The 27,757-nt window shown below is 37.5% G+C and overlaps 1 protein-coding gene across 1 annotated transcript in view; it reads left to right on the forward strand.

Annotated features, from left to right (window-relative positions):
* LOC308438992 (cathepsin 7-like) overlaps positions 1 to 27,757 on the forward strand; it is a gene marked incomplete at both ends in the record, with an annotated part of 94,563 nt that overhangs the window by 41,624 nt on the left and 25,182 nt on the right. The window lies entirely within an intron of this gene.

Below are 27,757 nucleotides of genomic sequence, written 5' to 3' on the forward strand. Positions count from 1 at the left end.
ATTGATAAACCCTTAGCCAGACTAACTAGAAGGCAAATATAGAGTTATCTAAATTAACAAAAGAAGAATGGAAGTGGAGAAATAAGGATGGAAACTGAGAAAATTCAAGAAATCAACAGAATCTACCAGAAAAGCCTATACTCAACAAAGCTGGAAAAGCTGGAGAAAAGGGATGAATTCCTAGACAGATACAAGATACTAAAGTCAAATCAGGACCACATAAATCATTTAAATAATCCCATATCACCTAAATAAATAGAAGCAGTCATCAAAAGCCTCACAAACAAAAAAAGTTCAGGTCCAGATGGGTTCAGTGCAGAATTTTATCAGACATTTACTGAGGACATAATACCAATACTCTCCAAACTATTACACAAGATAGAATTAGATGAAGTACTATCTAACTCATTTTTTTGAGGCAACAATAACCCTCTTTACTAAACCACACAAAGACCCTAAAAAAAGAGAGCTTCAGACCAATTTTACTTATGAATATTGATGCAAAAATACTCAGCATAATCCTTGCAAACCAAATCCAAGAGCACATCAAAATGATCATTGGCCATGATCAAGTAGGCTTTCATCCCTGAAAAGCTGGGATTGTTTAATATACAGAAATCCATCAATGTAATCTACCATATAAACAAACTCAAAGAACAAAACCACATGGTCATCTCGCTAGATGCTGAGAAAGCATTTGACAAAATTCAACACCCCTTCATGTTAAAAGTCTTGAAAAGAACAGGAATCTAAGGCCCATACCTAAACATAATGAAAGCAATATATAGCAAACCAATAGCCAACATCAAACTTAACACTGGGAAACTTGAAGCAATCCTACTAAAATAAGGGACTCGACAAGGCTGCCCATTCTCCCCCTACCTATTCAACATAGTACTGGAAGTACTGGCTGGAGCAATCAGACAGCAAAAGGAAATAAAAAATATACAAATTGAAAAGGAAGAAGTAAAAACATCGCTATTTGCAGATGACATGATACTGCACTTATTTAACCGCACAATTACACCAGAGAACACCTACAGCTGATAAACAAGTTCAGCAAAGTGGCTGCATAGAAAATTAATTCAAATAAATCAGTATCCTTCTTTTATTCAAAGAACAACCGTTTGGAGAAAGAAATTAGGGAAAGGATACCCTTCACAATAGTCACAAAAACTATGAAATACCTTGGTGTGACTCTAATAAGCAAGTGAAGGACCTATATGACATGAACTTCAAACCTCTAAAGAAGGAAATCGAGGAAGATCTCAGAAAATAGAAAGATCTCCTATGCTCATGGATTCAAAGAATCAACATTTTAAAAATGGCCATCTTATTAAAAGCAATCTACAGATTCAATGCAATCCCCATCAAAATTCCAACCTAGTTCTTCACTGACTTGGAAAGAGCAATGTGCAATTTCATCTGGAATAACAAAAGACCTAGAATAGAAAAATCCATTCTCAACAACAAGAAATCATCTGCAGGAACCATTATTCCTGACCTCAAGCTATATTACAAGACAATTGTGCTAAAAACTGCGTGGTACTGGTACAGAAACAGGCATGTGGATTAATGGAATAGAATCTAAGATCCAGAAATGAGCCCTCATATATATGATCACCTGATTTTTGACAAAGGAGATGTAAACTTTCAATGGAAAAAGAACAGCCTATTCAACAAATGGTGTTGGTCCAACTGGCACTCAAAATACAGAAGAATGAAAATAGACCCTTTCTTATTTCCTTGTCTCAAGCTTAAGTGTAAGTGGATGAAAGGTCTCCACATTAAACCAGATACACTGAAACTATTAGATGAGAAAGTAGAAAAAAAACCTTTGAACACATAGGCACAGAAAAAAATTTCTGAACAGAATAACAATGTCTCATGCTGTAAGGTCAAAGATTAACAAATGGGACTTAATGAGATTGAAAAGTTTCTGTAAGACTGAAGACACTGTCAAGAAAACAAAATGACAGCCAACAGAGTGGGAAAATATCTTTACAAACCCCACATCAGATAGAGGCCTATTATCCAAGGTATACAAAGAAATTAAATGGCTAGACACCACAGAACCAAACAACCCTATTAAAAATGGGGTACGGAGCTAAAGAAAAAGTTCTCAATTGAGGAATATGGAATGCCAGAGAAGCATCTAACGAAGTGCTCGACATCCTTAGCCATCAGGGATATGCAAATACATTCAACCCTGAGATATCACCTCACACCAGTCAGATAGGCCAAGATCCATAACTCAGATGACAGCAGATGCTAGCAAGATTGTGTGGTGGGGTTGCAAACTGATACAACCTCTCTGGAAATCAGTCAGGAGATTTCTCAGAAAATTGGACATAGTAGTACCTGAAGATCCAGCTATTCCCCTTCTGGGAATATACCCCAGAGACACTCCAATATATAACAAAGACCCATGCACCACAATATTCATAGTGGCTCTATATATAATAGCCAGAAGCTAGAGAGAACCCAGATGTCCTTCAGTGGATGAATGGATAAAAAAATTGAGGTACATTTACCCGATGGAATACTACTCAGTTATCTGAAACAATGACTTAACGAAATTTTTAAGAAAATGGTTGCATCTAGAGAATATCATTCTGAGTGAGATAACCCAGTCAGAAAAGAATAGACATAATATTCAGTCACTGATAATGGGGTACTAACCCCAGAATGCTCTGAACACCCCAGAAAAAAATTCACAGACTGCGTGAAGTTCAAGATAAAAAAAAAAAAAAAAAACATTATGCTCAATCCTTACACACCAAGAAAACTTTGACTATTCCTGGGTTACATCCTGTTTTACATGTTCTTTTTGCTCATTGTAACTAGTAAGACCTTAATGCAAACTATCAAACCTTTTGAAAAAAAAAGCCAAGTACTGACAAAAATGTATTTTTATACTTTTATGCAAAAATGCTAATAATTTGTTCATTTACCTTTGTTTTTTAAAATAAAGTTGTTCAAAAGAAAAATAAAAGAAAATAGAAATTGGGAAAAACCTTAGAAGACAAAGGCACAGGGAATGTTTTCCTGAACAGAACACCAGTGGTTTGTGTTCTAAGACCAAGGATCAAGAATGGGAGTTAATGAGATTGCAAAGTTCCTGTAAGGCTAAGGACACTGTCAAGAAAATAAATCAGCAGCCAACAGATTGGGAAAAGATCTTTACCAACCCCACATCTGATAGAGGTCTAATATCCAATATATACAAAGAACTCAAGAAGCTAGACTCCAGACAATCAAAAAATCCTATTAAAAATGGGGTACAGAGCTAAACAAAAAACTCTCATCTAAGAAGTATTGAATGGAGTGAGTCAGTGGTGAGCCAGCGTGCGGTCACCCACTTCCCCCTTTCTGCCTCAGCTTGCTGTAGGGAATCAGTAACCCTTCATCGAGCTATTCCCAGCCAGACAACATGGAGTGAGGAAATGCACTCAGACCACCATCCACCAGGAACAGCAGTGAGCCAGGGGTGAGCCAGCATGCTGTCCCCCACTTCCTCTTCCCCACCCCATCTTGCTCCAGGGAATTAGTAACCCTGCATCAGGCTATTTCCAGGGGACAACACGGTGTGAGGAACGCACACTCAGACCACCCCCCACCGGAAAGAGCAGTGAGCCATAGGTGAGCTGGTGGTGATCCAGGGACACAGGTCTGGAACAGCAGTGAAACAGCAGTGAGCCAGTGGTGAGCCAGCAGTGAGCCAACAGTGATCCAGGGACACAAGACTGAAAACAAGATGGCAGGAGGAAAGGGAAAGAACATACCCCAGGGAAACCAAGACAACCTGGCAAAACCAGTACCCAGCACTCCCATCACAGCAAACAGCAGAATGCCAAAAACACCAGAAAAAGAAGACACAGACCTAAAATCATACCTTAAGATGATGATAGATATCCTTAAACAAGAACGGGAGGAAAAGCATAAAGAATTATAAGCTTTTGAAGAGAAAACAACAAAAACACTCAAAGAACTCAAAGAACTAGAAGAAAACAGAACCAAGAGATGAAGGAATCGAAGAAAGAATTTAAACAGAAATTGACACAATAAAGAAAACACTAAAAGAGATAACCCTAGAGGTAGAACACCTAAAAAAGAAATCAGGAGTCGCAGATGCATGCAATTCCAATAGACTACAAGAGATGGAAGAGAGAATTTCAAGGGCCAAAGACAACATTGGAAACATAGACAAAACAGTCAGAGAAGATGCAAAAACCAAAAGCTCTTAACCCAAAATGTCCAGGAGATCCAGGACACAATGAGAAGACCAAACCTAAGGATAATAGGGATAGAAGAGGGCAAAGAATATCAACTAAGAGCCACAGTAAATATCTTCAACAAAATCATAGAAGAAAACTTCCCTACACTTAAGAATGAGATGATTATGAGCATAAAAGAAGCCTACCAAACTCCAAATAGATTGGATCAGAAAAGAAACTCCTTCCAACACATAATAGCAGAGCACCAAGTGCCCAAAGTAAAGAAAAAATATTAAAAGCAGTAAGAGAAAAAGGCCATGTAACATATAAAGGCAGAGCAATCAGAATCACACCCGATTTCTCAACAGAGGCTATGAAAGCTGGAAGAGCCTGGACAGACATCATGCAGACCCTAAGAGAGCACAGGTGCCAGCCAAAGCTGCTATGCCCAGCAAAACTATCAATCACCATAGATGGAGAGACTAAAATATTACAAGACAAAACTAAATTTACACAATATCTGACACAAAGCCAGCACTACAACAAATTACCGCTGGAAAACTAATTACAATGAGGGGAACTACATCCTAATAAAAACAAGAAAACTCTTAAGCAAGAAAACCAAAAGAAGAAAGACATACAGGCATAATTCAACCTCCAAAACCCAAAATAGCAGGAAACAGCAACCACTATTCCTTGATATCTGCAAACAGAAATGTACTCAGTTACCTAATAAAAAGACATAGGCTATCAGACTGGATACATAAACAAAACCCAGCAATTTGTTGCATACAAGAAACTCATCTCAGAGACAGAGACAGACACTGTCTCAGAGTAAAAGGGTGGGAAAAAAACTTTCCAAACAAATGGCCCCAAGAAGCAAGCTGGAGTGGCCATTCAAATATTGAATAAAGTAGATTTTCAAACAAAAGTTATCAAAAAAGATAAGGAAGGACACTTTTTACTCATTACAGGGGAAATTTGTCAGGAGGAACTCTCAATTCTTAACATATATGCTCCAAATACAAAGCACCAATATTCATAAAAGAAAGCCTACTAAATCTCAAAAAATACATTGTGCCCACACAATAATAGAGGGAGACCTCAATACTCCACTCTCACCAATGAACAGATCAGGGAAACAAAAACTGAACAAGGATACTGTAAAACTAGCAGAGGTTATAAACCAACTGGAATTAATAGATATCTACTGAACATATCATCATAAAAAAAAGAATGCAACTTCTTCTCAGGACTTCATGGCACCTTCTCAAAAATTGACCACATAATTGGTCCCAAAATGAGCCCCAATAGATATAAGAAGATTGAAATACTCTCATGCATCCACGCAGATCACCATGGTCTAAGGCTGGTCTTTAACAACAACAAAGACAACAAAAAGCCCACACACACATGGAAACTAAACAACGCTTTGTTAAACGATAGCAGGGTCAAAGAAGAAATAAAGAAAGAAATCAAAGATTTTCTACAATTCAATGAAAATGAAAACACAACACACCCAAACCTATGGGATGCAATGAAAGCAGTACTGAAAGAAAAACTCATATCTCTGAGTGCTTCTAAAAAGAAACTGGAGAAAGCATACATCAGCAACTTGACAACACAGTTGAAAGCTCTAGAAGAAAAGGAAGCAGATACACCCAAAAAAAGTAGACAGCAAGAAATAATCAAACTTAGGGCAGAAATCGGCCAAGTAGAAATAAAAAGAACCATTGAAAGAATCAACAAAACCAAGAGCTTGTTCTTTGAGAAAATCAACAAGATTGATAAACCCTTAGCCAGACTAACTAGAGGGCAAAGAAAGAGTATCCAAATTAACAAAATTAGAAAGGAAGTGGTGAAATAACAACTGAAACTGAGGAAATTCAAGAAATCATCAGATCATTCTACAAAAGCCTATACTGAACTAAGCTGGAAAATCTGGAGGAAATGGATGAATTCCTAGACAGGTACAAGGTACTAAAGTTAAATCAAGACCAGGTAAACCATTGAAAGAATCCCATAACCCCTAAAGAAATAGAAGTAGTCATCAAAAGCCTCCCAACAAAAAAAGCCCAGGTCCAGATTGCTTTAGTGCAGAATTTTATCAGACATTTATTGAGGACATAATACCAATACTCTTCAAACTATTCCACAAGATAGAATCAGATGGAATACTACCTAATTCATTTTTTGAGGCTACAGTAACCCTCATTCCTAAACCACACAGAAAACCTACATGGAAAGAAAACCTCAGACAAAACTCACTCTTGAACATTGATGCAAAAATACTCAACAAAATCCTTGCAAACCTAATCCAAGAACACATTAAAATGATCATTCACCATGATCAAAAGGCTTCATCCCTGGCATTCAGGGATGGTTTAACATATGGAAATCCATCAATGTAAGCCATCATATAAACAAACTCAAAGAAAAAAAAAAAACCAACTCATCATCTTACTAGATGCTGATAAAGCATTTGGAAAAATTAGCACCCCTTAATGTTAAAAGTCTTGGAAAGAACAGGAATTTAAGGCACATACCTAAAAATAATGAAAGCAATATACAGCAAACCAACAGCCAACATCATACTTAATGGTGGGAAACTTGAAGCAATCCCACTAAAATCAGGGACTCAACAAGGCTGCCCACTCTTCCTCTATCTATTCAACATATTACTGGAGGTCCTTGCTAGAGCAAATACACAGCAAAAGGAAATCAAAGGGATAAAAATTGGAAAGGAAGTAGTAAAAACATCACTGTTTGCAGATGACATGATAGTGTACTTAAGGGACCCCACAAATTCCACCAGGGAACTCCTACAGCTAATAAACAAGTTCAGCAAAGTGGATAGATATAAAATTAAATGAAGTAAATCAGTAGCCTTCCTATATTCAAAGAACAAATATATGGAGAAAAAAATTATGGAAAATATACCCTTCACAATAGTCACAAAAACTCTGAAATACCTTGGTGTGACTCTAACTAAGCAAGTGAAGGACTTGTATGACATGAACTTCAAACCTCTAAAGAAGGAAATCGAGGAAGATCTTAGAAAATGGAAAGATCTCCTATGCTCATGGATTGGAAGGATCAACATTTTAAAAATGGCCATCTTATTAAAAGCAATCTACAGATTCAATGCAATCCCCATCAAAATTCCAACCCAGTTCTTCACTGACTTGGAAAGATCAATGTGCAATTTTATCTGGAATAACTAAAGACCCAGAATAGCGAAATCAATCCTCAGCAACAAGAAAACATCTGCGGGAATTACTATCTCTGACCTCAAGCTTTATTACAAGTCAATTGTGCTGAAAAAAAACATGGTACTGGTACAGAGATAGGCAAGTGCATCAATGCAATAAAATAGAAGCTCCAGAAATGAGCCCTCACATATACAGTCACCTGATTTTTGACAAAGGAGCTGTAAACATTTAATGGATAAAGGACATCCAATTCAACAAATGGTGTTGGTCTAACTGGCACTCAGCATGCAGAAGAATGAAAATAGGCTCTTTCTTATCTCCTTGTACAAAGCTTAAGTGCAAGTGTATCAAAGATCTCCACATTAAACCAGGTACCCTGAAACTATTAGATGAAAAAGTAGGGAAAACTTTAGAACTCATAGGCACAGGAGAAAATTTCCTCAACAGAACACCAATAGCTGGAGCTCTAATGTCAAAGATTGAGAAATGAGACTTAATGAGATTGCAAAGTTTCTGTAAGACTAAAGACACTATCATGAATACAAAACTTCAGCCAACAGAGTGGGAGAAGATATTTACCAACCTCATATCTGATAGAGGCCTAATATCCAAGGTATACAAAGAACTCAAAATGCTAGACACCAGAGAATCAAACAACCCTATTAAAAATGGGGTACAGACTTAAACAAAAAATTTCTCAATTGAAAAATATTGAATAGCTGAGAAACATCTAAGGAAGTGCTCAACATCCTTAGCCATCAGGGAAATGCAAATCAAAACAACCCTTAGATTCCACCTCACACCAGTCAGATTGGCCAAGTTCCAAAACTCAGATGACAATGGATGCTGTTGAGGATGTGGAGAAAGAGGAACACTTCTCTACTGCTGGTGGGGTTGTAAACTGATACAACCACTTGGAAATCAGTCTGGTGCTTCCTCAGAAAAATGGACATAGTACTACCTGAAGACCCAGCTATTCCACTTCTGGGCATTTACCCCAGAGATGCTCCAACATACAACAAAGAAACATGCACCACAATGTTAATTGCCACTCTATTTATAATAGCCAGAACCTGGAAAGAACCCAGATGTTTTTCAGTAGATGAATGGATACAAAATTTGTGGTACATTTCCACAATGGAGTACTACTCAGCTATCAGAAACAATGGCTTTATGAAATTCTTAAGAAAGTGGATGCATCTAGAGAATATGATCCTGAGTGAGATAACTCAGTCACAAAAGAACAGACATAATATGCAGTCACTGATAATGTGATACTAACCCCAGAAAGCTCTGAACACCCCAGAAACAACCCACAGGCTGTGTTAAAATAATGAAAAAAAGAAAAAAAGAATACATTTTAATTAAAATGGAACTGTATCACATCCCTTTTTCCTTCCTACAGCCCCTCCCAGTTTCTCTCCCCTCTCCTCAAATTTATAAGCTCTTTTCCTATATTATTGTTATATATATACATTTGTGTATGTATATGTACCCATGAATATTTAATTACCACCTTATAAAAATGTATTTGTATACTTTTATGCAAAAATGCTTAAAATCTATACATTTATCTTTGTTTTTTTAAAATAAAGTTAAAAAATATAAAAAAATTAAATATTGAATGGCTAAGAAGCATCTAAGGAGGTGCTCGACATCCGTAGACATCAGGGAAATGCAATTCAAAACAACCCAGAGATTCAACCTAATGGCTAAGATCAAAAACTCAGATGTGACCATTATTTTTTAATTTGACTTTTGATGGTATCATTGTTGTTCTAATAGGCAAAGGAATTAATGCTTCTCCAAGATTCTGATCTGTAACAAATTTCTTTTTCTTATGATCTTGTCAGACTTTATTTTTTTATTTAAATTATTCTCATCTCGAGGCCATGGTGTTTAAATAAATTCAAATCTATAAAAAGTTTCTCTGTACCATCAATAAACGATAAGGGTTTTAGTATTCCCACCATTTTTTTCTCCAGAAGGCCTATTTATAGCAGACTGTTAAAAAAATCCAACATTTTTTTTATGTGTTCTGCCTCACTACTGGGGTATGTGAACTCTGCTCATGTAGACAAAGTGTGGAATGCTAGCCTGCATTTACCCTACACTCAAAGGAATTTCCAATAATACACTACTCAGGGAGTGGGAACATGCAGCCTAAGGAGGGGACCTCAGCTTGAATGTGAAATGACATAGGTTGAGGCTGAAGTTAGGGTTCCCTGTCTCCTGGGCATCCAGACAATCCTGGAAACTCCATGGAGGATTCAGAATGGAGGAGAACCTAGAGGTTCATGATGAGTTTGTGGCTGACTTTCCCAAGCTTTTGGAAATCGAATGCCACTGGGTTATGGGGCATTGGGAACAAGAACTTACTGACAATTATCGTTAGCTTGGTGGGCTAAGCCTGGAGGACCCATCTACAGGAGACTAAGACAGTGCAGCTCTATACAGGAAGGCTTTCTGCATGCTCCCCATGTTAGTTTTTGATGAGAAAGACTTGGATTCAAACTGTTTATTGATTGTTTGTGGAAAAGGGGCTGCATATCATCTCCTCAGTGTAGACCCAAGATCAGAAGGGACACTTATTGTCTAAACTCTCAGGACCCATCTGGATACCTTATTAGCATGAAGAACTTTTCTCTGATATATATGACCATGGGTCATATATGTGGGGAGAGTGGCACATGTTACAAGGCCAGGAAAATGATAGGGAGCATGGATCCACCTACCCTCTCAGGTGAGTGCCTAGATACCAGTATCTCTGAACCTACTCAGTCTTACCAAATTTCCTGTCACAGTCCACCACCTCACAAACAATCTCACAAAATGCCTTTATTTATTTATTTATTTATTTTTATTTTTTAAACGACTTTATTTTGCAAAACAAAGATAAATGTACAGATTTTAAACATTTTTTGCTTAAAATTATACATTTTTGTCAGTACTGTTTTTTCAGACATTAAAATAAATTTTACATAAAACCACGTGAATATATTTTTTAGTCAGTACTTGATTTTTTTCAAGGGCTTGACAGTATGCATTGAAAACCTACTAGTTGCAATAAGCGTAAAGTACATGCAAAACAAAACGCAACATGGAAATAGTCAAAGTCTTCTTGTTTTGTGAATATATGTATATTTTTTTGTTTTCTTTATTTCTTGGACTTCATACAGTCTGTGAGTTGTTTCTGGGGGAGTGCAAGCCTCTGGGGTTAGCATCCCACTATCAGTGACTGCATCTTATGTCTGTTCTTTTGTGACTGGGTTATCTCACTCAGGATGATCTTCTCTAGATGCAGCCATTTTCTTAAGAATTTGGTTAAGTCATTGTTTCTGGTGGCTGAGTAGTATTCCATTGTGTATATGTACCACAATTTTTGTATCCATTCGTCTTCTGAAGGACATCTGGGTTCCTTCCAGCTTCTGGCTATTATAAATAGAGCCGCTATGAACATTGTCGTGCATATATCTTTGTTGTGTATTATAGTGTCTCTGGGGTATATGCCCAGAAGTGGAATAGCTGGGTCTTCAGGTAGTACTATATTCAATTTTCTGAGGTATCACCAGACAGATTTCCAGAGTGGTTGTATTAGCTTGCAACCCCACCAACAGTGGAGAAGTGTTTCTCTTTCTCCGCAGCCTCGGCAGCATCTGCTGTCATCTGAGTTTTGGATCTTGGCCAATCTGACTGGTGTGAGGTGGAATCTTAGGGTTGTTTTGATTTGCATTTCCCTGATGGCTAAGGATGTCGAGCACTTCCTCAGATGGTTTTCGGCCATTCGGTGTTCCTCAACTGAAAATGATTTGTTTAGCTCTGTACCCCATTTTTAATAGGGTTATTTGATTCTCTGGTGTCTAGCTTTTTGAGTTCCTTGTACACATTGGATATTAGGCCTCTATCTGATGTGGTGTTGGTAAAGATCTTATCCCATTCTGTTGGTTGCCGTTTTGTTTTCTTGACGATGTCCTTAGCCTTACAGAAACTTTGCAATCTCATTAAGTCCCATTTGTTAATCTTTGACCTTAGAGCTTGAGCCATTGGTGTTTTGTTCAGGAAATTTTCTCCTGTGCCTATGTGTTCTAAGGTTTTCCCTACTTTCTCATCTAATAGTTTCAGTGTATCTGGTTTAATGTGGACATCTTTAATCCACTTACACTTGAGCTTTGTACAAGGAGATAAGAACGGGTCTATTTTCATTCTTTTGCATGTTGAGTGCCAGTTGGACCAGCACCATTTGTTGAATAGGCTGTCCTTTTTCCATTGAATGTTTACTGCTCCTTTGTCAAAAATCAGGTGACCATATACATGAGGGCTCATTTCTGGATCTTCTATTCTATTCCATTGATCCACCTGCCTATTTCTGTACCAGTACCATGCAGTTTTCAGCACAATTGCCTTGTAATATAGCTTGAGGTCAGGGATAGTGATTCCCGCAGATGTTTTTTTGTTGTTGAGGATGGATTTCGCTATTTTAGGTCTTTTGTTATTCCATATGAAATTGCTCATTGATCTTTCCAATTCCATGAAGAACTGGGTTGGAATTTTGATGGGGATTGCATTGAATCTGTAGATTGCTTTTGGTAGGATGGCCATTTTTAAGATGTTGATCTTTCTAATCCATGAGCATGGGAGATCTTTCCATTTTCTGAGATCCTCCTCAATTTCTTTCTTTAGAGGTTTGAAGTTTTTGTCATACAGGTCTTTCACTTCCTTAGTTAGAGTCACACCAAGGTATTTCATAGTTTTTGTAACGATTGTGAAGGGTACCTTTTCCCTAATTTCTTTCTCCACATGTTTGTCCTTTGAGTATAGGAAGGCTACTGATTTGTTTGAGTTAATTTTGTATCCGGCCACTTTGCTGAACTTGTTTATCAGCTGTAGGAGTTCTCTGGTGGAATTTTTGGGGTCACTCATGTACACTATCATGTCATCGGCAAAGAGTGATGTTTTTATCTCTTCACTTCCGATTTGTATCCCCTTGATCTCCTTTTGCTGTCTAATTGCTCCAGCCAGGATTTCCAGTACTATGTTGAATAGGTAGGGGGAGAGTGGGCAGCCTTGTCGAGTCCCTGATTTTAGTGGGATTGCTTCAAGTTTCTTGCCATTAAGTTTGATGTTTGCTGTTGGTTTGCTGTATGTTGCTTTTATTATGTTTAAATATGGGCCTTGGATTCCTGTTCTTTCCAGGACTTTTAACATGAAGGGGTGTTGGATTTTGTCAAATGCTTTCTCAGCGTCTAGTGAGATGACCATGTGATTTTGGTCTTTAAGTTTGTTTATATGGTGGATTACATTGATGGATTTCCTTATGTCAAACCATCCCTGCATCCCAGGGATGAAGCCTACTTGGTCATGATGAACGATGGTTTTTATGTGTTCTTGGATTCGGTTTGCAAGGATTTTGTTGAGTATTTTTGCATCAATGTTCATAAGTGAGATTGGTCTGAAGTTCTCTTTCCTTGTAGGGTCTTTGGGTGACTTAGGTGCGAGGGTTATTGTAGCCTCAAAAAATGAGTTGGGTAATATTCCATCTGATTCTATCTTCTGGAATAGTTTGGCGAATATTGGTGTTATATCCCCAATAAATGTCTGATAAAATTCTGCACTGAACCCGTCTGGACCTGGGCTTTTTTTGGTTGGGAGGCTTTTGATGACTTCTTCTATTTCTTTAGGTGTTATAGGGTTATTTAGATAGTTTACTTGGTCCTGGTTAAACTTTGGACCTTGTATCTCTCTAGGAATTCGTCCATTTCCTCCAGATTTTCCAATTTTGTGGAGTATAAGTTTTTGTAGTAGGATCTGATGATTTCTTGAATTTTCTTAGTTCCAGTTGTTATGTCACCACTTTCCTTTCTGATTTTGTTAATTTGGATACTCTCTCTTTGCCCTTTAGTTAGTCTTGCTAGGGGTTTATCAATCTTGTTGATTTTCTCAAAGAACCAACTCTTTGTTTTGTTGATTTTTTCAATGGTTCTTTTTGTTTCTATTTGGTCTATTTCTGCCCTAATTTTGATTATTTCTTGCCGTCTACTCTTTTTGGGTATATCTGCTTCCTTTGGTTCTAGGGCTTTTAGCTGTGCTGTCAGGTTGCTGATGTGAGCTCTCTCCAGTTTCTTTTTGGAAGCACTTAGGGCTATGAGTTTTCCTCTCAATTCTGCTTTCATTGCATCCCATAGGTTTGGGTATGTTGTGTTATCGTTTTCGTTGAATTCTAGAAAGTCCTTAATTTCTTTCTTTATTTCTTCTTTGACCCTGCTATCTTTTAACAGAGAGTTGTTTAGTTTCCATGTGTATGTGGGCATTTTGTTGTCTTTGTTGTTGTTAAAGACCAGCCATAGAGCATGGTGATCTGAGAGGATGCATGGGAGTATTTCAATCTTCTTATATCGATGAAGGCTCGTTCTGTGTCCAATTATGTGGTCAATTTTTGAGAAGGTGCCATGTGGTGGTGAGAAGAAGGTGTATTCTTTTACTATAGGATAGTATGTTCTGTATATATCTATTAATTCTAGTTGGTTCAAAGTCTCTGCTAGTTTTGCAGTGTCCTTGTTCAGTTTCTGTTTCCCTGATCTGTCCATTGGTGAGAGTGGGGTATTAAAGTCTCCCACTATTATCCTGTGGGGTGAAATGTATTTTTTGAGCTTTAGTGGAGTTTTTTTTATGAATGTGGGTGATTTTTTATTTGGAGCATATATGTTAAGGATTGAGAGTTCCTCCTGACAGATTTCCCCGGTAATGAGTAAAAAGTGTCCTTCTTTATTTTTTTTGATAACTTTTGGTTGGAAATTTACTTTATTCGATATTAGAATAGCCACTCCAGCTTGCTTCTTGGAACTGTTTGCTTGGAAGTTTTTTTCCCACCCTTTTACTCTGAGATAGTGTCTGTCTTTGTCTCTGAGATGAGTTTCCTGTATGCAGCAAAAGGCTGGATTTTGTTTATGTATCCAGTCTGGCAGCCTATGTCTCTTTATTGGGGAGTTGAGACCATTTATGTTAATAGATATCAAGAAATAATTGTTTCTGTTTCCTGCCATTTTTGCTTTTTTGGGTTGAGTTGTGTCTGTGTTTTTTTTCTTCTTTTAGTTTTCTCGTTTAGGAGTTTTCTTGTTTTTACTAGGCTGTATTTTCCCTCCTTGTATTGGGTTTTCCACCTATAATTCGTTGTAGTGCTGGGTTTGTGGTCAGATATTGTGTGAATTTTGATTTGTCTTGAAATATCTTTGTCTCTCCATCGATGGTGATTGATAGTTTTGCTGGGTATAACAGATTGGGCTGGCACTTGTGCTCTCTTAAGGAGTGCATGATGTCTGTCCAGGCTCTTCTAGCTTTCATAGTCTCTGTTGAGAAATCGGGTGTGAGTCTGATTGGTCTGCCTTTATATGTTACCTGACCTTTTTTTCTTACTGCTTTTAGTATTCTTTCTTTACTTTGGGGACTTGATGTTTTTACTATTATGTGTCGAGAGGTATTTCTTTTCTGGTCCAACCTATTTGGAGTTCTGAAGGCGTCTTTTATGCTCGTGGTCATCTCATTCTTGAGGGTAGGGAAGTTTTCTTCTATGATTTTGTTGAAGATATTTACTGTGCCTCTTAGTTGATACTCTTCTCCCTCTTCTATTCCTATTATCCTTAGGTTCGGTCTTCTCATTGTGTCTTGTATTTCCTGGACATTTTGGGTTAGGAGCTTTTTGTTTTTTGCATCTTCTCTGGCTGTTTTGTCTATGTTTGCAATGTTGTCTTCTGCCCCCGAGATTCTCTCCTCGATCTCTTGTAATCTGTTGGAAATGCTTGCTTCTGTGACTCCTGATTTCTTTTTTTGGTGTTCTGACTCTAGGGTTATCTCTTTTAGCGTTTTTTTTATTGTGTCAATTTCTGTTTTAATTTCCCTCTTCCATTCCTTTATTTCTTTGGTTCTGTTTTCCTCTCGTTCTTTTAGTTCTTTGAGTGTTTTTCTTGTTTCTTCTTTAAAAGCTTCTGAATCTTTTTGCTTTTCCTCCCTTTTGTGTTTAAGTAACTCTATCAGCGTCTTGAGGCATGATTTCAGGTCTGTGTCTTCTTTTTCTGGAGTGTTTGAAATTCCGATGTTTTCTACTATCGGAGAGCTGGGTTCTGGTGTTGCTAGATTGTCTTGGTTTCCTTGGGATATACTCTTTCTCTTTCCTCTTGCCATTTTTGTTGTCAGTGATATGTTCTTGCCTTTCCCTTGTATCTGGTCTGTGTCCCTGGTACACTTTCCGTGTGCACTCCGCAGAGATCTCTCTACTCCCCGGCAGCCCAGGTTCCGGGTGGCAGCTGGGCCAGGCTCCGCTTTGCGTCCTGAGGTCGCCTCTGTGTGGAAACAAACGTTCCTAAGATCTGTTCCTGGTCACAGATGCTCAGCCTCTCCGAGCCACCTTTCCAGCTGGCAGGTGGGCCAGGCTCAGCTCTGCGTCCTGAAGTCGTGTCCGGGTGGGAACAGAAGTTCCTAAGATCTGTTCCCGGTCACTGGATCCGGGAGGACAGGGCAGGTCACGGCAGGGGGTGCCCTTTCCGTGTGCACTCCGCAGAGATCTCTCTGCTCCCCAGCAGCCTAGGTCTCCCACTCACCAGTTGCTCAGCCTGTAAGAGCCGCCTTTCTGGCTGGCAGTTGGGCCAGGCTCTGCTCTGTGTCCTGAAGTCGTCTCCGGGTGGGAACAGAAGTTCCTAAGATCTGTTCCCGGTCACAGTTGCTCAGCCTGTACGAGCCTCCTTTCCGGCTGGCAGTTGGGCCAGGCTCCGCTCTGTGTCCTGAAGTCGTCTACGGGTGGGAACAGAAGTTCCTAAGATCTGTTCCCAGTCACAGTTGCTCAGCCTCACAAAATGCCTTTAAAAGAATAGAGTTAACCACTAAATTCCCAGCTGACTATGTCTCACTGTCATGTAGGTGATGAGGGATCTCAGGGTCATAGAAAACTTTAAGTTCATCTCTTTTGTGAGCGAAAATTCAGTACTAGTGGTAAGGAAATGATGGACCCAATTCTTTTTACTGAGGAAATGCAGATAGTTAATTTCTGCTGTTTCAAAAAAAAATCCATCATTTTCCTAGGTCTTTTATCAGTCTGTCCAACAGTGAATCCCATCCAACAGTGAATAAAAGGTGGACCTTTCTAGTTACCTACTAATGACTGTTGGTGCACTCTTTGGTACATTTTAAACCATGTAAAACAGTCAAGAAAATTTAAGTTTTACCCTTTTTGCTGATTATTTTGATTTATTTTCTATTGCTCTGATCAAAGTCCATTACCAAAATTAAGTTTGGCATTTGTCTTCGTCTTTCTATTGATATAACGAAACATTATAATCAAAGCAACCAAACCCAACCATCCAAACAAACAAAAACACAAATGAAACAAACAAAAAGCATATTGTCAAGAAAAGGGTTTATTCAGTTTACACTTCCACAATATGTTCATCAGCAAATTAAGTCAGGCCAGGAACTCAAAAAGAGTTCTGGAGTCTGGAGCTTGAGAAGAGACTACAGAGGGGTGCCACTGACTGGTTTGATCATCATGGCTTGCTCAGTCTGCTTTGGATCATTAGTCCAGGCATGCCAGCACCCACAATGGGCTGTAACCTCCTACATCAACCACCAATTATGAAAATTTCCTGCAGCCAGTTCATATGGGGGTATTTTCTCAGTTGGGGCTCTTCTCCTTTCAGTTAACTCAAAGTTGTGTCATCTTAATATAAACCAGGCAACTCACTCAGGTATTACTGGTATTAAACCTCTGTCTGCATTAAGCTGAACATCCTGGGAAGAACAGTAGTCCATAAAGATTTGCATATTCGAGGCAGCAGAGGAATAGAAACAGACAACAGATAGACTGTCAGAAGGAAAGCTTCTCATTAAATTCTGAGGGTTTCTCACATTCACCCTACTCAAAGGTATTCAAAAGTACAACATGGATTTTAACTAACATGCACAACACCAACTCTCAGTTTTAAAGGGAAGAAGTGACTAAACAATATTGCTATATGATTCATTGTTTCCAATGTTCTCCTTGCTGCTTGAAACAGCAGCCAGCAATGGGAATTTGTTTAAGCTACGGCACTGGTTAGCATGAATTTTTAATTTTATGTAGTTATCAGTGGGGCATATAGTTCATTTATATTTTGTGAAAAGCCGAGGCACCAGTAGGCATAGTTATCCCAGTGTCAGCATGGGAACTAGTGGAGTTCAAAGAAAATATTCCAGCTCTCCCCAGGCCCATGCTCTCAGAAATAATGTCTAGACTCACAATATATTTACAGATATCTTGGCCATACATCTAGACTCTTCTTTGACTGTATCATAACTTAACTTATTTATTCTAATCCACATTATGCTACGTGACTGGTTACCTCTATTCAGGTAGCATAACTTATGTATCCTCATATCTGTCCATGTGAATCTCCCATGCCTGGTTCTGTCCCAGAATTCCTTTTGCCTCACAGATGTCCAACTTCTATTGTACTCTCTTCTCTCGGTCATAGAATTTTTAATTAACAAGCTATGCATCCACATAATAGCAAGACAATCTGTATATAGGAATTCATTTCCAAACAGAAGTAGTATGTCTTTCAGGTGGGGAACCCCATGTAACCATAGGCTTTGTTCATCACATACCAGCCACTAACTATGTGGTGATCCCAGCCTACTAGATTTATCTATCGTAAAATGGTGCAAGGATTTCCCCTTTTTAGTCTGTGGATAAATCTTGATAGAAACTTTATTATACCCATCATATTTATGACTATTTTCAATAATTTTGAACAAATCAAGATAGAGAAACAAACAAATCTACCTATCTGCAGTGAAGTGAAATTGGATATTATAAATCACGAGTTTGGGCTGAGATGAAAGAGAAAACACATGCCATAAGATTATATTCTCCCAGAGACCCGTTTAGTTTGTTATTTAATAATAAATCATCTTTTCTAAATCTGTAGAAGAGATTATAGGAAATACAAGCCTTAAGAGGGAGTTTGCATCCCTCACACAGGTGAAGAGCTAATGCAGCCAAACAAATGGAATACCCAACTGAGAAATAATCAACAGATCCAAGACAATGTGACTCACCTGCCGAACTCAAAAGCAAAATCAAATTAAGAATGTATTATCTTTTGTAGAATTTAAAATATAGTTTTCTCCTTTACACTACTGTATTGCATTGATTAAGTTGGAGTTCATGAGTAAGAAGGGATGTAATCCTTTGTGGTAATTAATCACCCTGATTTTTGTTTGTATATGTTCCCAAAAGAAAAGTTTGGAAGGAAGACAGCAATGAGTCTGCTTAGGATAGGCCTACGAGAACTTCCTCATAGGATTTATCATTTTATTCTATAAGGGAAGGCCCATTTGATACCTGAGCATTTATTGCATCCCAAACAGGGTGCATTCCTTTGCATGTGTAATGGTTCTTGGTAGCCAGGGCTTCAGACAAGACCATGGCAAATGGGGTACACATGAAGGATGGTCATGGTTTTAGAGTGTGGAAAATGTTTCTTGTGACTCATCCATGAACAATTCTTATATTTATGGCAAGACCCCCAAGATTAATTTTTTATTGTTTGATTTTGCAGGCGAGTTTATTTCACTGCAGTAGACTATAGGTGTGAATGTGAATAGTGAGGTTGTACATCAGAGGGAAGTCGGATATGGACCTTCACACAATCTGAACTGTGTGCGTGAGGATTTGCATGACTCTGAATCAGCAGGGCAGGTGTGTCCTTTGCTCCCGTGATGTTCTTCCTGTTGATGACTATTTTCCTGTAGATTGTGTCTATCCCTTAGAGCTCAGAGAGTGCCTCATTTTAGGAATAAAATTTATGAGTCACTGAGACTCAGAATGGTGGAAGTTCCTGTATACTTCCTGCCTAACCGTAGCGCATAGATCATGTGTTCTAAGATGGCTATTAGCTACATTTGTATGAGGTTGAAGAATATGTGTACAAAAACAGTGCAGATACCTTTATACATTAGAAAAAGTATTATGACTAGAGTATTAATTCAGCCTTATGTGTGTAGTCTGATGGATGGTGTATGATCAGCTTCACTATGTATATCTTTTTACAGTGAACAAGACCAGAGGCATGTTGCTAGCTCCTGTTCCATAATCCCATACATCCGTTATGAATGTCTTTAAGCTGTGAATGTTCTAATAGAACTATACAGGAGTACCTAGGATCACAGTGTTTTGAAAAGCTAATTCTATCCTCAGAAAAAATTTACTGGCAGTTGCAAGTCCCTCAACAATTTCTAATACATGCTTTACTCTGGGGCCACAATAGTGTTAAAGGTATGTAAATCTTAAGTGGTCTCAAAGAAAGAGATCAAGTAGAGACATCCTTCTACCCTTATTTCCAAGGAATTTTTTGACACTATGAAAGAATTATAGAAGGAGAGTGATTTGTTTTTGCAAGAAATATCTAATTCATTGATGTGTCAAGATGCATATTGGGAAGTGGGAGTCATATTCTTTAAGACCACCTCAGCTTGGTTACTGATCCTACATCTAGACACTATCTTGTCTTAGGCTATAACTTAATCTTTCACATTTTGACCACTATTTCCTGGTTAAAACTTATATCAGAATTATCAACAGTGAATTGTTAAGTCTTTTTTTGTTTTTTATTTTATTTTATTTTTATTTTTTTATTTTTTAAACTTTATTTTAAAAAACAAAGATAAAATAAAAAAATTTTATACATTTTTGCATAAATGTATACAAATACAATTGTGTCAGTGCTTTTTTTTTATTTTTTTCTTATTTTTTTGAGGTTTGATACTCTGCATTAAGGTGTTACTATTTACAATGAGAAAAAAGTACATGTAAAACAGGGTGTAACCCGGAATTAGTCAACCTGTTCTTGGTGTGTAAGGATTTAGCATGACTTTTCTTTTCTCTTCTTTTCTTTTCTTTTCTTTTCTTTTTTTTTCTTTTCTTTTCTTTACTTCTTGAACTACACACATCTGTGAGTTGTTTCTGGGGCAGTGCAAGCCTCTGGGGTTAGCATCCCACAATCAGTGACTGCATATTATGTCTGTTCTTTTGTGACTGGGTTATCTCACTCAGGATGATATTTTTTAGATGCAGCCATTTTCTTAAGAATTTGGTTAACTCATTGTTTCTGATGGCTGAGTAGTATTCCATTGTGTAAATGTACCATGATTTTTGTATCCATTTATCTACTGAAGAATATCTGGGTTCTTTCCAGCTTCTGGCTATTATTTTATTTTATTTTTTCCCAGCAAACCATTTTTTTTTTTTACAGGAAACAGATGTCCCCCTTTTTAGTATCTCACATATACCCAGTACATGACATCATGTCCAATCTTCACCCCCAAACACTCAATAACAACAGAACAGTTTTTTTTTTTAATTTTTCATTTTTTATTGACCTTTCCTGAAGCATAAGTTTTTTTTTTTTTTTTTTTTTTTTTTTGTCAATGTTTGGCTTTTATTTTTTTCAAAGGTTTGATACGCTGCATTAAGGTCTTACTAGTTAAAATGAGCATAAAGTACATGTAAAACAGGATGTAACCCAGAATTAGTCAACGTTTTCTTGGTGTGTAAGGATTGAGCATAATGATTTTTTTCCTTTCTTTCTTTTCTTTCTTTCTTTTTTTCTTCAGCTTCACACAGTCTGTGAGTTGTTTCTGGAGTGTTCAGTGCTTTCTGGGGTTAGTATCCCATTATCAGTGACTGCATATTATGTCTGTTCTTTTGTGACTGGGTTATCTCACTCAGGATGATATTCTCTAGATGCATCCATTTTCTTAAGAATGTCGTTAAGTCATTGTTTCTCATAGCTGAGTAGTACTCCATTGTGTAAATGTACCACAATTTTTGTATCCATTCATCTTCTTAAGGGCATCTGGGTTCTTTCCAGCTTCTGGCTATTATAAATAGAGCTGCTATGAACATTGTGGTGCATATATCTTTGTTGTGTACTTCGGTGTCTCTGGGGTATATGCCCAGAAGCAGAATAGCTGGATCTTCAGGTAGTACTATATCCAATTTTTTGAGGAATCGCCAGACTGATTTCCAGAGTGGTTGTATCAGTTTACAACCCCACCAACAGTGGAGGAGTGTTCCTCTTTCTCTACAACCTAGCCAGCATCTGCTGTCATCTGAGTTTAGGATCTTGGCCAATCTGACTGGTGTGAGGTGGAATCTCAGGGTTGTTTTGATTTGCATTTCCCTGATGGTTAAGGATGTTGAGCACTTCCTTAGATGTTTCTCAGCCATTCGATATTCCTCAATTGAGAACGTTTTGTTTAGCTCTGTACGCCATTTTGTAATAGGGTTGTTTGATTTTCTGGTGTCTAGCTTTTTGAGTTATTTGTATACCTTAGATATTAGGCCTCTATCTGATGTGGAGTTGGTAAAGACTTTTTTACATTCTGTTGGCTGCCGTTTTGTTTTCTTGACAATGTCTTTAGCCTTACAGAAACTTTGCAGTCTCATTAAATCCCATTTGTTAATCTTTGACCTTAGAGCTTGAGCCATTGGTGTTTTGTTCAGAAAATTTTCTGAGATCTTCCTGGATTTCCTTCTTTAGAGGTTTGAAGTTCTTGTCATACAGGTCGTTAACTTGCTTAGTTAGAGTCAAACCAAGGTATTTAATAGTTTTTGTGACTATTGTGAAGGGTATCTTTTCCCTAATTTCTTTCTCCACATGTTTGTTTTTTGAGTATAGGAAGGCTACTGATTTGTTTGAGTTAATTTTGTATCCAGCCACTTTGCTGAACTTGTTTATCAGCTGTAGGAGTTCTCTGGTGGAATTTTTTGGGTCACTTAAGTACACTATTATGTCATCTGCAAAGAGTGATGTTTTTATCTCTTCCTTTCCTATTTGTATCCCCTTGATCTCCTTTTGCTGTCTAATTGTTCCAGCCAGGACTTCCAGTACTATGTTGAATAGGTAGGGGGAGAGTGGACAACCTTGTCGAGTTCCTGATTTTAGTAGGATTGCGTCAAGTTTCCCACCGTGAAGTTTGATGTTGGCTGTTGGTTTGCTGTATATTGCTTTTAGTATGTTCAGGTACGGACCTTGGATTCCTGTTCATTCCAGGACTTTTAACATGAAGGGGTGTTGAATTTTGACAAATGCTTTCTCAGCATCTAGTGAGCTGACTATGTGAATTTGTTCTTTGAGTTTGTTTATATGGTGGATTACATTCATGGATTTCCTTATATTAAACCATCCCTGCATCCCAGGGATGAAGCCTAATTGGTCATTGTGAATGATCGTTTTGATGTGTTCTTGGATTCAGTTTTCAAGTATTTTGTTGAGTATTATTGCATCAATGTTCATAAGTGATATTGGTCTGAAGTTCTCTTTCATTGTAGGGTCTTTGTGTGGTTTAGGAACGAGGGTTATTTTAGCCTCAAAAAATGAGTTAGGTAGTATTCCATCTGATTCTATCTTGTGGAATAGTTTGGAGAGTATTGGTAATATGTCCACAATAAATGTCTGATAAAATTCTGCACTGAACCTGTCTGGACCTGGGCTTTCTTTGGTTGGGAGGCTTTTGATGACTTCTTCTATTCCTTTAGGTGTTATGGGATTATTTAGATGGTTCACTTGGTCCTGGTTTTACTTTAGGATCTTATGTCTCTCTAGGAATTCATTGATTTCCTCCAGATTTTCCAACTTTGTTGAGTATAGTTTTTTGTAGTAGAATCTGATGATTTCTTGAATTTCCTCAGTGTTAGTTATTATGTCTTCACTTTCCTTTCTGATTTTGTTAATTTGTATAATCTTTCTTTGCCATCTAGTTAATCTGGCTAGGGGTTTTTCAATCTTGTTGATTTTCTCAAAGAACCAGCTCTTGGTTTTGTTGATTCTTTCAATTGTTCTTTTTGTTTCTATTTGGTCTATTTCTGCCCTAATTTTGATTATTGCTTGCTGTCCACTCTTCTTGGTTGTATTTGCTTCCTCTGTTTTTTCTAGGGCCTTTAGCTGTGCTGTCAAGTTTTTGATGTATGTTCTCTCCAGTTTCTTTTTGGAAGCACTTAGGGCTATGAGTTTTCCTCTAAGTACTGCTTTCATTGCATCCCATAGGTTTTTGTATGTTGTGTTTTCATTTTCATTGAATTCTAGAAAATCCTCAATTTCTTTCTTTTTTTTTAATTTTAACATCTTTATTTTACAAAACAAAGATAAATGTACAATTTTCAAGCATTATTTGCATAAAATTATACAATACATTTTTTGTCAGTACTTTTTTTCAGATTTTAAAATAATTTTTACATAAATCTATATGAATAGTCAGTACTTGATCTATTTAAAGGTTTGACAGTATGCATCGAAAACCCAAGAGTTACAATGAGCACAAAGTACATGCCAAACAAAATGTAACATGAAAATAGTCAAAGTTTTCTTGTTGTGTAAAGTTTTTTTGTTTTGTTTTGTTTTCTTTATTTCTTGGGCTTTCTACAGTCTGTGAGTTGTTTCTGGGGCAGTGCTAGCCTCTGAGGGTTAGCATCCCACTATCAGTGACTGCATATTATGTCTGTTCTTTTGTGACTGGGTTATCTCACTCAGAATGATTTTCTCTAGATGCAGCCATTTTCTTAAGAATTTGGTCAAGTCATTGTTTCTGGTGGCTGAGTAGTATTCCATTGTGTAATAGTACCACAATTTTTGTATCCATTCATCTTCTTAAGGGCATCTGGGTTCTTTCCAGCTTCTGGCTATTATAAATAGAGCTGCTATGAACATTGTGGTGCATATATCTTTGTTGTGTACTTCGGTGTCTCTGGGGTATATGTCTAGAAGTGGAATAGCTGGGTTTTCAAGTAGTATTATGTCCAATTTTCTGAGGTATCGCCAGACTGATTTCCAGAGTGGTTGTATTAGTTTGCAACGCTACCAACAGTGGAGAAGTGTTCCTCTTTCTCCACAACCTCGCCAGCATCTGCTGTCGTCTGAGTTTTGGATCTTGGCCAATCTGACTGGTGTGAGGTGGAATGTCAGGGTTGTTTTGATTTGCATTTCCCTGATGGCTAAGGATGTTGAGCACTTCCTCAGATATTTCTCAGCCATTCAATATTCCTCAACTGAGAACGTTTTGTTTAGTTCTGTACCCCATTTTTTAATAGGGTTATTTGATTCTCTGTTTTCTAGCTTTTTGAGTTCTTTGTGTACCTTAGATATTAGGCCTCTATCTGATGTGGAGTTGGTAAATATCTTTTCTCATTCTGTTGGCTGCTGTTTTGTTTTCTTGACAATATCCTTTGCCTTACAGAAACTTTGCAATCTCATTAAGTCCCATTTGTTAATCTTTGACCTTAGAGCTTGAGCCATTGGTGTTTTGTTTATAAAATTTTCTCCTGTGCCTATATGTTCTAAAGGTTTTCCTACTTTCTCATCTAATAGTTTCAGTGTATCTGGTTTAATGTGGAGATCTTTGATCAACTTACACTTGAGCTTTGTACAAGGAGATAAGAAAGGGTCTATTTTCATTCTTTTGCATGCTGAGTGCCAGTTGGACCAGCACCATTTGTTGAATAGGCTGTCCTTTTTCCATTGAATGTTTACAGCTTCTTATCAAAAATCAGGTGACCATAAATATGAGGGCTCATTTCTGTATCTTCTATTCTATTCCATTGATACACATGCCTATTTCTGTACCAGTACCATGCAGTTTTCAGCACAATTGCCTTGTAGTATATCTTGAAGCCAGGGATAGTGATTCTAGCAGATGTTTTCTTGTTGTTGAGGATGGATTTCGCTATTCTTGGTCTTTTGTTGTTCCATATGAAATTGCACATTGATCTTTCCAATTCCATGAAGAACTGTGTTGGAATTTTGATGGGGATTGCATTGAATCTGTAGATTGTTTTAGGTAGGATGGCCATTTTTAAAATGTTGATATTTCCAATCAATGAGCATGTGAGATCTTGCCATTTTCTGAGATCCTCCTCAATTTCTTTCTTTAGAGGTTTGAAGTTCTTGTTATACAGGTCCTTCACTTGCTTAGTGAGAGTCACACCAAGGTATTTAATAGTTTTTGGGACTATTGTGAAGGGTATCTTTTCCCTAATTTCTTTCTTCACATGTTTGTTTTTTGAGTAAAGGAAGGCTACTGATTTGTTTGAGTTAATTTTGTATCCAGCCACTTTGCTGAACTTGTTTATCAGCTGTAGGAGTTCTCTGGTGGAATTTTTTGGGTCACTTAAGTACACAATCATGTCATCTGCAAAGAGTGATGTTTTTATCTCTTCCTTTCCTATTTGTATCCCCTTGATCTTGTTTTGCTGTCTAATTGTTCCAGCCAGGACTTCCAGTACTATGTTGAATAGGGGGAGAGTGGACAACCTTGTCGAGTTCCTGATTTTAGTAGGATTGCGTCAAGTTTCCTACCGTGAAGTTTGATGTTGGCTGTTGGTTTGCTGTTTATTGCTTTTAGTATGTTTAGGTACGGACCTTGGATTCCTGTTCTTTCCAGGACTTTTAACATGAAGGGGTGCTGGATTTTGTTGAATGCTTTCTCAGTGTCTAGTGAGATGACCATGAGATTTTGATCTTTGAGTTTGTTTATATGTTGGATTACTTTGATGGATTTTCTTATGTTATACCATTCCTGCATCCCAGGGATGAAGCCTACTTGGGCATGATGAATGATCATTTTGATGTGTTCTTGCGTTCGGTTTGCAAGGATTTTTTGAGTATTTTTGCGTCAATGTTCATAAGTGAGATTGGTCTGAAGTTCTCTTTCCTTGTAGGATCTTTGTTTAGTTTAGGTACAAGAGTTATTGTAGCCTCAAAAAATAGGTTGGGTAGTATTCCATCTGATTCTATCTTTTGGAATAATTTGGAGAGTATTGGTGTTATATGTGCCATAAATGTCTGATAAAATTATGCAGTGAACCTGTCTGGACCTGGGCTTTCTTTGGTTGGGAGGCTTTTGATGACTTCTTCTATTTCTTTAGGTGTTATAGGGTTATTTAGATGGTTTATCTGGTCATGGTTTAACTTTGGGACCTTGTATCTGTCTAGGAATTCGTCCATTTCCTCCAGATTTTCCAACTTGTGGAGTATAAGTTTTTGTAGTAGGATCTGATGATTTCTTGAATTTCCTCATTTTCAGTTGTTTTGTCTCCACTTTCCTTTCTGGTTATGTTAATTAGTATACTCTCTCTTTGCCCTCTAGTTAGTCTGGCTAAGTGTTTATTAATCTTGTTGATTTTCTCAAAAAACCAACTCTTGGTTTTGTTGATTTTTTCAATGGTTCTTTTTGTTTCTATTTGGTCTATTTCTGCCCTAATTTTGATTATTTCTTGCCGTCTACTCTTCTTGGGTATATCTGCTTCCTTTTGTTCTAGGGCTTTTAGCTGTGCTGTCAGGTTGTTAATGTAATCTCTCTCCAGTTTCTTTTTGGAAGCACTTAGGGTTATGAGTTTTCTTCTCAGTACTGCTTTCATTGCATCCCATAGGTTTGGGTATGTTGTGTTTTCGTTTTCGTTGAATTCTAGAAAGTCCTTAATTTTTTTCTTTATTTCTTCTTTGACTCTGTTATCCTTTAACAGAGTGTTGTTTAGTTTTCATGTGTACTTAGGCTTTTTTTGTCTTTGTTGTTAAAGACCAGCCATAGACCATTGTGATCTGAGAGGATGCATGGGAGTATTTCAATCTTCTTATATCGATTGAGGCTCGTTCTGTGTCCAATTATGTGGTCAATTTTTGAGAAGGTGCCATGGGGTGCTGAGAAGAAGGTGTATTTTTTTAATTTAGGATGATATGTTCTGTATATATCTATTAATTCTAGTTGGTTAAAAGTCTCTGCTAGTTTTGCAGTGTCCTTGTTCAGTTTCTGTTTCTATGATCTCTCCATTGGTGAGAGTGGGGTATTAAAGTTTCCCCCTATTATTGTGTGGGGTGAAATGTATTTTTTGAACTTTAGTAGGGTTTCTTTTATGAATGTGTGTGCTTTTTTATTTGGAGCATATATGTTAAGAATTGAGAGTTCCTCCTGACAGATTTCTCCGGTAATGAGTAAAATGTGTCCTTCCTTATCTTTTTTGATAACTTTTGATTGTAAATTTACTTTATTCGATATTAGAATAGCCACTCGAGCTTGCTTCTTGGGGCTGTTTGCTCGGAAGTTTTTTTCCCACCCTTTTACTCTTAGATAGTGTCTGTCTCTGAGATGAGTATCCAGTCTGGTAGCCTATGTCTCTTTATTGGGGAGTTGAATCCATTTATGTTAATAGATATCAAGGAATAGTTGTTTCTGTTTCCTGCCATTATTGCTTTTGTTGGTGAGTTGTGTCTGTGTCTTTTTCTTCTTTTAGTTTTCTTGTTTCGGAATTTT

This window comes from Micromys minutus (genome assembly GCF_963924665.1).
Source record: "Micromys minutus genome assembly, chromosome: 1".
NCBI classification, from domain to species: domain Eukaryota; kingdom Metazoa; phylum Chordata; class Mammalia; order Rodentia; family Muridae; genus Micromys; species Micromys minutus.